We start from the raw sequence: 11,165 nt of genomic DNA on the forward strand, positions 1-11,165 counted from the left end.
AGGGTAGAAGAGAGCTAGGTTTCGCCATTTTGAAGGAACGTCTGGATGGTAGGCCTATCTTAGTTGTGATAGGAACGAATTTGGTAGACGCGAATCGACTAGCTATTTTGCGTTCTTCTTCGTAACAGAAACTTCTGGATAGTTTCGCGATATAGACGAACAAAAAATTTAAATTTGAAACACGTTTGAAATTTATATAGATATATTCTCGCAAGAAGTAGGGAGGCTTTGGATTGGTTGAAATAGATACATTACTGGTGATACTCTAGGGTAGATGACCCTTTACTTCCGTTTTCAAAATCAGTGTGTCTATACAGTTTCAATACATTTAGATGGAGTAGTTATATTCCGAACGCGTGTAATCTCATCGCGTGCCTTTCATGGCGTTAAAGTACAAGAAGATTTATCTCACTTTGACTCAAGATTGAAATAGCCCATGTAAGTTCCAAGCTCAATTTGCAGTACGTGTAAAGAAGGAAAGTTTCCAATGGAAATTATACCTTTGCCTTTACGTAAGGTTTCAATTCCAAAGAAGTTTAAGCCATTGTGTTGGATTTACAGCGCTGGTAACTTAGCTTGGGTATCGGATCAAAATGTATTATACGGTATCAATATCGTTCCGACAACTTAAAATGGAAGCGATAGAAAGTGAGATCGCATTGTTAACTTCGAAGTTGGATAAAATATACCTCTTTACGAATCCTCGAATTTTTTTTTATCTAGAGTTCGTATTATCCCACGTAATACATAGAAAGTTATACTATAACATTCCTTCAGTATTCGGAAAAGGAATGTATATTGGTACTGAAGAGGATATGAGCAATTACTGAAGCATGCGCGTATGGTTATACTTATGTTAAATGCAGACTTGTCAGTACAGTATTTTAAAATGTATCTTAACAGAGACACCAAAGGAAATTGATAGCTCGCATATATAATTCCATCTTTCGTAGTGAACCCTTGAATATCCTTTTCAATTGCACCAAATATTTCTAGATATACTATTTCAATATATATTTTAACAGCAATTTACGTGCCAAGGCTTAATACTAAACTAAAGCTTGTGTACAAGTACAAGTAAAAATAAGCTCTCAATCCTCAATGAATACGTCCATGTCTTAAAGTTATTTCAAAGCTAAGGTATTTCTTCTTATTTTGAGTGTTAACTTTAAGAAACAGAACTGGAATGGCTTCAGAGAGAGACGAGTGATCAATCACCATCAGAGATAGAGTTCTTTCAGCCTCCCAAACTCTCGGCTTCTTTTTCAATGTTACTTTCTCCGAAGCGAGCTGATCTGAGATTCGGAGATTCCAAACATTGGCGTGTGTATGTGTGATGTGATCGCAGACTTAAGTGTTAATGTTACTTAACTAGAAAAGTTGGAAGAGTTCAGTTGATAATGGCATGCCAAATATTTGGCAATCAGTTGCATCTTATATTGTTTATCAGATTTTTAAAATTTAAAATAGGTTTTGCGGAATTTGTTTTAACGTTAAAACGCCATTCAAATAAGCAATTTAGTTAGTTTGCTATTATAAATTTTCATGTAGGGTCATAACCTTTGACCTCATACCTCAGAGCATTGGGTTATCTTCGTCACAAAATTTATCGAAATCTGTCTACATTATAGCCTATGACCTCATGATCACTTCTTTTCAATTACAATTAGAATTAGAATTGTGTGTTGCAGACCACTCTTTCAACTTATACAATCTGACTTTGAGGACACGGTAGTATTAATCTACTATAATTTAGTGGTTTCCTACTGAACTAAAGTGAATTGATGACATAACTCTATTCAACAAATCAGTACTATACCGCTTTTTATAAAGCTTGATGAAGTGAGCTTTTAAATCTTTGTGTGGGCAATATCTTAACCCCTTTCATGAAATAATTCATGGCGTATATACGACAGTAATGGCACAGACTTAGAGTCCTTGCCTTTGAATGTACCCTGAATATAACCCGTGGTGCCGCTACTTTGACGTCAATGCACTATAGTAAAGGTACTGCAAGTCAAATAGCTTTCAACTTGAATTAAAAAAAATAAAAAAAGAAGAAACGTTCCAAGGGTCAAAGTTTCTCTTAGCGTATTTTCTTGTTAGAAAATTTCTCTTTAGAGATAAAATTCTATGAAACTAGAATTCTCAAGAGAAAAATTTCTACCGCCGACGTTTTAAGCTTTAAAGGGATAGTTGTATCTCAAATCTATCCCTTCATTTTTTGGAGGTTTAATTTTTTTTCAATTTCAAAAATCTTAAAGAGAAGCTCTCGTATAAATATATCAATAGATCAGTAAAAATCTTTTTGGGAATTATTAGGTTTGTGCGTGCTACTATCACTTTAGAGAAAACCTTTAGGGGGTCGCCTCTTATTTTAAAATTCCGAACATTAATACTAAGTAAATACTGGGAAAATTCATATTTCCATCCAGAGTTATTAAAATTTAAAAATATCTCATCTTTATGAATATTTACGTGAAACTACTTTAAAACCTAAAGGGGTTTTAACATTACGTATTTATACACCTTAGCTTTTTACTACTCTGATGATAATTAATAACTGTTTTAGATGTAGGTCAAAAGTCGTGTTTTCAATGATTTAAAAATAATATTTGCTTAAAGTTAAGTTTTGTTTTTGTTAGCTTTGAATGTATTTTTAAAGTGTGACTTTTTGAAATTCACAGCTCTACTACGCAAAATTCAAATATTAACGTCTCAGTAACGAAAGCCTGAAAGGCATTTTAAATTGTTTAAAGTGTGACCCACTCAATTCGGCGCTCCAGAAACCGATTAGTATGTTCGTTCTCACAGAACGCGTCATTGAAAACTCCAGTATACCCCGCTTAAAACTAGTTTTGTTATCATTACTCTACTTCTCCCTCTTTAATTCCTCCATGCCATGTAACGTACTCCATAGTATTTGAGCAACCACACGTAATATTTGATGGTAAACCAACCCTCTTAATAATTTCTTTTGTTTCAATTCAAATAAACTTTTTTTTTCCACGAAATTCTTTTTATTAAAATTCTCTCTTCTTAACTAGCTAAGCCTTGTCCTTATACCATATCCCTGCGAAACCTTTTTCTTCATAAACTAAAACTTGTAAAGGAATTCTTCATCGTACTTATATAGCTATCTACCCAACCAAAGTTGAAATTTTTGAGGTTCGTTTCTAGCTCTGTCTTCTTCTTTCAAAGAGCTTTTCCTTCCTATTTGGGGGGCGAGGGAAGGCTGTGGCCTTTAGCTAGCGTCATCACGACAGCACGAAGCTCAACCGAAGCCCCGGAAATTTTAAAAATTCATAAACTAGAGAGAAGCTAGCTTTTGACTTCATTTATTATAAATGCGTTCTTTGTTTCTGGCGGGAGTTTTCATCCCCTAATCTCTCACTCTTCCATCGCCTTTCTACTCAAACCCCTTTTATCCAGAACTACTTGCCGGCAGTGTACTTAAATCCAGTACTAAGTTGATTTTCTACTTCCTTACTTCCTCGAATTCAGTAATTATATCCCATCCATCTATACGGGAAAAGGAAATCATTAAATAAAATATTTATTATAAAAAAAATATAAGAGAGAGAAATAGTTCCAACGTTAGATCGAGGCTTAACTAAACTTAAGCCTTGGCATCACGTATTACCAATGTTCCTACGTCACGTTTAGCTTACTTACGTCATATAACTGGATAAAACAGATCCTTTTAAAATAGTTATTGGGTTGGTATTTTTTTTTCTTTTTACTAAGAAAGGTTTACGTGAAAAAATAAGATTTTTTTTTCAAGTCGAGGAGAGTCCCGAAAAGTTAGTTTACTTTAAAAACATATATATAAACCTGTTTTCTTAAGACTCGGTCGGTACCAATCCGTTTTAAAGATTAAAACCATTCCTTTTAAGATAATTTAATTTTTTTCTTCATACATGCATCGGTATGCTTTTATCAAACGCATTTCAAAAATAAGTGTTAAAAAATACATGTTAGAACCGAATCATACTAGAATTATGATATGATATGACAAGTTGAAAATAGGTCAGTTAAATTTTAGCTAATCAAGAGATTAAAGTATATTATTTAATATTTTATGTTTATCTTTGGATTATGTAGAGTAGCATTTAACATTATTGATTTTACCATATTACAAAGCAAATATAAACACTATATAAGCTCTTCCCCCGTTTCTTGTTTACCGACGCGGTAATATCCAAGCCAAGGCTTAGAAGATTTGAAATTAGAAAGCAGTAACATTTTTTATTTTATTTTAATATTTAATTTAAATTAAGTAGTTTTTTCTATTCAAAAGTATTAACGATAGAGATGAGTATTACGTCCGATTATTGGAAAGTAATAAAACGCCTTTTTCTAAGACCAAGTCCTATCCGTAAGCCTCGGCCTCTTATAAATAAAAAATAAGGGGGGCGTTTACCATTTACGGTTGAATTTAATCGCCAGATAAGCTGAATGAAACGTTTTAAGAAGGTTTGCGAGAAATACTAAGCGCTTTCTGGTGTTACGATATAAATGCGGGTGAGCAGTTGTTAATGTTCAAACCATTTCGAAGTACTTTTATTTTATAATAATTCAGTGTCAGATGTGTTTGTTTATTTGTTTTGTTTTTCAATGCAGGGATCATTTAGGGTAGAATTTTCCTTTACGACCTGGGGAAAGAGGGACACGCGGGTGTTTTTCCGAGGTACCTTAGTGCGGAAATGATAAAAGTGTCAAGGCAGGATGAGTAATGGATCGGCGGACTCAACAGGAAACCAAGATTGATGGCATCGTGTCGGTCTAACATTGTCCAGTCGGCATGAAACTTGGCTTGCGCGGTTCGATAGTCGAACCCACATTTCTCCTTTTGGGAAGGAAAACGGTTGTTAGATTGTTACAGTTTCCCTTTGGCATGAACTGTAAACGCGTTTCCCACTTATTTGTCGCCTGGAATGTCCGCCTTCTTCCATAAAAAAAATCAAAGCCAAAAATTATCTCAACGTGACTTCAGTCGGACTGTAAACCTTTCTTGGGTCTAAGGAAGCATTCGTAGTTTTTCTGATGGTAGCGCTGTTCGTTGCTGGCGAAGATTTTCGCAAAGTGCGACCCGATTTACCTCTTATCAATAAGCTACAGAGCTGACTACCGTTATTGGTTATAGTTTTTTATTATTTAGTATAAAGATTCAGTCCTTGTGATACGAGGCTCTGAGAATATGATCTTTACAAGGTTTCTTGTGTCGTCATTATGGTACGCTATTACCAACGATTCTGACCTCTAGGATAACACTGTACGAAAGTAAATGCAAATAAAACACGTGGGTAGGCTTTTGCTTAGATCCGGAGGAGCAATTTTCCACGCAGAAATGAGCCCAAAAACCCTTTTAAAATAATGCAATCTTTAACATGAAAAATTTCCTTGGGTAAGTCAGTTATAGGGGTTCCACCCGGCTTAGTGTATTTGGTGTAAGGTCACATTGGGCCACCTCCCAAAATGTCCGGAAAAAACAAAGTTTTCATTCATCTATTTCGGTTACAGGTTAAAAATCTATTAATTTTCCCCTGAAAAGTTATAAATGATGTTTTATATAGAAAGATAACGGGGACGTTAAGCCTCGGCTCGCTCGGTTGCTTGACTGACTGACCACGAGCTAACCAAGTGACATATTACCTTAAGGTTCGCGTGACCCTAGCCAAGATTTCGTGTGCAAAAACTGTTTAGACCCCGAAAGTAAAAGTTGAAACAGTTTACCAAGAAGGCGGACAATGGGTGGACACGAAAATTTATTAAGGATTCAAACACAACATAGGGGTGGAGACAGTGTCCCCGTAAAGACAGTCAACTAATCATTTCTCCATGTTTGGGCTCGTAACTTTGGAACTTAATGTATACACGCCGTAATATTCTCCTAAGTATGGGTCTGCATTAGGATCCTACAGTATCGGCATTGTTCTACCGTAATTTTTCCCTCCTTGATCGAGATCGATTATGGGTAGGAAGATCTATTTACCTAGATGACCTCTCTTGAAAATTCCTTAAGCCTCGGTTTTGCAGTTTCAAAGTTAGCTCACTTTAAAGAAAGAGAATTTGATAAAATATGCGCGCGCTTTTAACTATTAATAGGGTAACGTCACGTGATTAGAAGATGCGTCCTCCTCATACCAAATACACATTCAACCCATACTTATGGAGAGTAATGTAGGGTTATGATGCCGTTAGAATACCAGAATTAATAAATTAGTTGTGCTTGTGACATGAAGGCATTTTTAGTTAGCGCGACGTTTAGAGTGTATTGAATCCTGAAAGTATATCGACTCGGATACCCTGTTGACAATGTATAAAAATATATTGAGAGAAACGTGGTAAAGCCAATCTAGAGATATCACTTCATCCCTTTATTGAATTACTAAAAGAAAAAATGGTTTCTAGAAACAAGAAAGAAGTTACTCTATTTTTTTTTTCCTTTTGGTCCTCAACTCCCTGAAGCTATAAATTCTTCAGCCCACCCACGGAGGAGATGAGCGTGGGCACTCGCCCCCCCCTTCTCTCTCTCACTCTCTTCCTAACTTGAGCACTTTCGTTTTTCCTCTAGGAATTCATCATTCGTTTCATAAGCGCGCTTTAAAACAGCTTGACATCGGTTGGAAAATGCACTCTTGAAGGATGATGCGCGTCGATGTATTTCAATTTGAAATATAATATACAGTCTCCTCGAATTCTAGCTTAGTAGATTTTTAAGGTGAAAAATTATAACCTAAAGCTTTGTCTGAAGTAACAGACTCGAAAAACTAAATTAGTAAAGATCAATACGTCGTAAACGACACTGGCAATACGTACTAAAATTAAACACTAGCTGCTTTCATTAACCTCTCCGGTGCCTATTTGTATTTAAATTGCTGTTATAATCCAGGGGGTTTACTCTACTATTAGACATGCAAATTCCTTACAATATTCACTTAAAAGTTGTATTAAAGCACTGTATTATTGGGAAGGGGAAAAATTCTAGGAAACCAAAAGCAGCTTCGAAAACGACCTAGGTCAAACCAAAAAGTATTGATTTCAAATTTGTCCTTTCTAACTATTTTTTAAAAAGTGGTGCACCCAAGGAGGAAACTTTTCGGTACGTCGTATACAATTACACTAAAGTTCTGCTTTAGTGATATCGCGTTTTTTATCAATAAGTACATTCTACTGTATATAAGTCGACGCGGGCGTGTTACGTGAGAGTGGGGTCGGGACTGAGCGATTGTAAACTTTGTTACTAAAAAGAGGCAGAACTTTATAAAAAGAAATATAAATATAAAATTTAGTTTTTTTTTACTTTAATATCATTCTTTCTTAAAGGGATAGTGGTACCTAAAAACTGAACACTTAACTATGAGTTAAGTCCTTGAAAATATTTTAAAATTGTGTGTAGCTCAGTTCAGTTGTAGTAATGAAATTAAATGTAAATTTATTAAGCCCTGAATTTAAGTTATACCGGAAGTTCGGTTATGCGGAGGTAGTGGCATCACAGGGGCAGCGGATATTGCAAAATAGCCAATGGGGTAACGTGCTAAAATGATTGTAGGCTTTTATTTGGCCTATAGAATTAACAATACAGTCTTTGAGCTAACTTAAAATCAAGCCTATTTGTTGCCAAATCGAGGCTGGCGATTGGTTAAAATGAGACAAAATTTTACGTTGTATGGTCGTAGTTCGAGAAGATTCTAAAAATAAGTAAGAGACTTAAAGATAAATCTTTTAGAATTAAATACATAAACCAGACAGGCAAGAAATATATATATGTATTTTGGGATTCAGAAGCCAATTTTTAAGATGAAAAGGGATTTCGATTTTCCGTGCCACTACCCCTTTTAATATCGCTCAAGCTCGTGCAGTTGAAGAAAAGATTTCTAGACTTCTTAGCTCGCAACGTAGCGTGGCAAAACGACTTTGAAAAATCGATTTTAAAACGTTATTTTTATTGCTTTTGTGGACTCTTTTAATAAAGTTTTATTTCCTCTTTCCCTTACGTTTCCTTTCCTCAGAAGAAAGTTATTTGCTCAGGAACTGCATGCTGCAACGAACCGGGGATTGAGCTAACCAGGGGTGGCTTGTTTCCTACGATTTTTCGTTGCATGTTTTCCAATCGTATATATATAACCCGCCTCGTGTTTCGTGTATACTTTCACCGTCCACGATGTGCAGTATAGTTTCCTTTTCATCTCATGATACATAAGTTTATTAATACCCTAATAAGTCTGCGTTTAACTAAGGTCTACCGTTGAATGATATCTTCCTAGCTACTTTAGGCACTTCCTGGAATGGGTTAGTATTTTCATACGCGAGTGGTTTCTCCTATTTGCTGTAGAATAACTATTTTCCCAGAATGCTACGCTTCTTGTCTTTTAATAATGTTTACTTCTAACTGATGGACTTTGTTTTTGGCCCAGAAAGTACCTATTTTTCGACCCTAATCTTGTACACTGTACTCTTCCAGTATTATATTTTTTATTTGCTTTGTTATAAAAATTGGAGATTTGGTACACGGGCTCTGTTTTTGCTTCTATTGGTTATACTTTAAAAAAGACCGAGGCTTAGGTTGTTTCTTCCCGCAACTTTTCCAATCTTTTCCCGATTTTGTTTTCCGAAACTGAAACGGGAAAATATAGTTCGAAATATGTCGTTTTCCCCGATACCGACCGACATGTAATCTCTGAAACACAGTGCCTCGCGTGCGTGCTTGAGCTATACCATTTTCCAATTCAAAACCAAGACTTAGATTTGTTCTGTGCTTGTAAATCCTATTAGTTTCGTCCTAGCTCAGTGTAAAATTCATTTTATTTAGCCTAAAATAGTAAAAATGTAAAAATAATACAGAACCGAACTGAACAGACTCGGAATCATTGCTTGAAAGCTCGCGCTGATTCATTCAGTTGCGAGATAATTTTCAGTGTAATTGATAGCCAATGCTTAAGAAATATAATATTTTAAAACATAGAATCCCTATAGTTGAAAATACTTTAATGATAAAACTTATGCATAACGATTTAAATTAACTTTAATCCTAATTACCTTAAGATTTTTTAGGCAAATAATCAAGGGAAAGCAATTATTGCAACTTAATTATTACATACAAAAGGTAATTCAATTTCGTATGAATAGGATTATCTAGATAGAGTTGCCTTTCGACTTTGTTCATCCACGGACAATACCCGTATAAAATAAGCCTTGATTATATTATATAAAGAATATGTCTAGACTGTTTATTAAATTAACCAAGGCCCGATTTCAAAACCAGCCTTTACAATTTGTCGCCAAATTTTAGCTGTAATTGAATTGGGAGGAAATTCTTACGATTAATTTTATCGACCTTTCCAATCGGTTTCGCTAGCGTTAATAATTTCGCCTTGGTTAAACCTAGTCAAAAGGTAACGAAGGAAGGTTCACGCGGTTTAAATCGGTATCGTCTATTTCCCAGGCTCGCTATCAGATTATTGAATCCGTAGTTTACAACCTCTTAAAAATTAGCTTATTTCCCGAGCAAAACGTTAATCTCAACGACTGCGAAACCGTATTAACTTTAACGCAATTTGAATTTGAAAACGACTCGAACGAATCATTTTTACGTCTCACTGATTTTTAACATTGGAGTTTTAGATTTTGAAGTTGAGATTTTAGGCGGAAATTTTAATTAGACCTAGCTCATTTGACGCGAGCGGGACTGGAGATAGGATTAAAATATTGACAGCGTATTGAAGAGAGTTGAGCTTAGCTCGTTAAGATTGCGTTACCGTTGAGATCAGCTATCAGGAGAAATGTGTTCAAATGTAAGTTTATTAATGAGAATTAGGCTTAGCTTGTTGGAATCGATACTATTTGGGTTTATTACAGGAAGAATTAGGCTTACCTCGTTAGGCTTAATAATATTTGGGTTTATTAGGAAGAACTAGGCTTAGCTCTTTAAGTTTGAGAATATTTCTGTTTATTAGGAAGAATATGACTTAAATCTTTATCTTTGAGATTAGTTTGGTTTATTATGAATAATAAGGCTTAGGTCGTTATGTTTAACAATATTTGAGGTTATTAGGAAGAACTTGGCTTAGCTATTTAGACACGATAATATTTGGGCTTATTAATTTTTACCATTGTTTTCGCTGTACACCAACTAAGTCGTTTGAGAATTTATAAATTAAAATTAATAACGGCCCGGCTTAAAATTTATTAACTATGATAACGACATTCTGCTCCTGCCTTTTTATTATCTTATACCAAGTCAAAAGGTCACCCAAAATAATTTATACCGACGCACTCGAGTACCATTATTTATTTGTTAACTTCCACGTATAAACATTTATATATTTGCCAAAGCACTTGGATTTACTTTTGCGGAATATTTTGTTCAAAATAACACGACTGTTTCATCTTTCATCCGTGAATAACTTCACTCGAAACAAATATAATTTCATCTTTTTTCCATCAATCTCCTTTGCTAAACTTTCTTTTCTCCCCCAAAACAAATTACGTTATTTGCAAACCATTTAAAAACGAAACGAAACTGAAAAGACGTCTGAAATCTTTCATAGGAAGAAAAAGAAAACTTTTAACATTATCTGTTTTAGACCTAGAAGTTAGTTAGTTTTTTTTATGAACTCTATAAGGAAAGGAGAAAGGAAGGAAAATAATTTAATAGTACATTGATTTATATCTTTTGATATAAAATAAGATTGTCTTCCTTAAAGGAAAATGAAACTCTCTTTTCTCCCTCTTATTTCCTTCCACAATAGGAAAGTTTAACCCGGTTTCATTTTTCTTTTTAAACCGCAATCCCCCTTCTTTACCACTGACAAGTCGTTCTTTAAAGGGATGGTAGCGTGTAATCGACGTATGAATTTGTAGAAATTAAATAAAGCCTTTGATTGTATTCATTTATTAAGGAAAATAATCTATGTTTGGAGATTTAAATAATTTTAGGTTGAATGATTAAAGATGAATATAAAAGAGACTCTCTTTAGCTGCCATCGAAATTAAACTATACTATCCCTTTAAAAAATGTTCATAATGTACTCTTCAATGTTCCGAAGACTGATATGAAAAAATCTAAGGAAAAAGGAAAAAAATTAAATAACTTGCCAGGCCCCCACTGCGTTTGAAGAAAATACACCGTATATTTCGTCTCTTGATTTTATTTTTCTTAA

At 34.6% G+C, this 11,165-nt stretch overlaps 1 protein-coding gene and 1 long non-coding RNA gene across 3 annotated transcripts in view; one reads left to right on the top strand and one right to left on the bottom strand.

Annotated features, from left to right (window-relative positions):
• LOC149704933 (uncharacterized) overlaps positions 1 to 11,165 on the bottom strand; it is an 81,171-nt gene that overhangs the window by 59,769 nt on the left and 10,237 nt on the right. The window lies entirely within an intron of this gene.
• LOC149704935 (uncharacterized) lies at positions 2,248 to 5,233 on the top strand. The gene is made up of 3 exons (XR_016381457.1): positions 2,248 to 4,378; positions 4,450 to 4,524; positions 4,624 to 5,233. It is a non-coding gene; the product is annotated as an uncharacterized LOC149704935 (long non-coding RNA).

The sequence above is a fragment of the Phalangium opilio genome, unplaced genomic scaffold (genome assembly GCF_054372755.1).
Source record: "Phalangium opilio isolate 3A_F unplaced genomic scaffold, DU_Popi_V2 ptg000014l_1, whole genome shotgun sequence".
NCBI classification, from domain to species: domain Eukaryota; kingdom Metazoa; phylum Arthropoda; class Arachnida; order Opiliones; family Phalangiidae; genus Phalangium; species Phalangium opilio.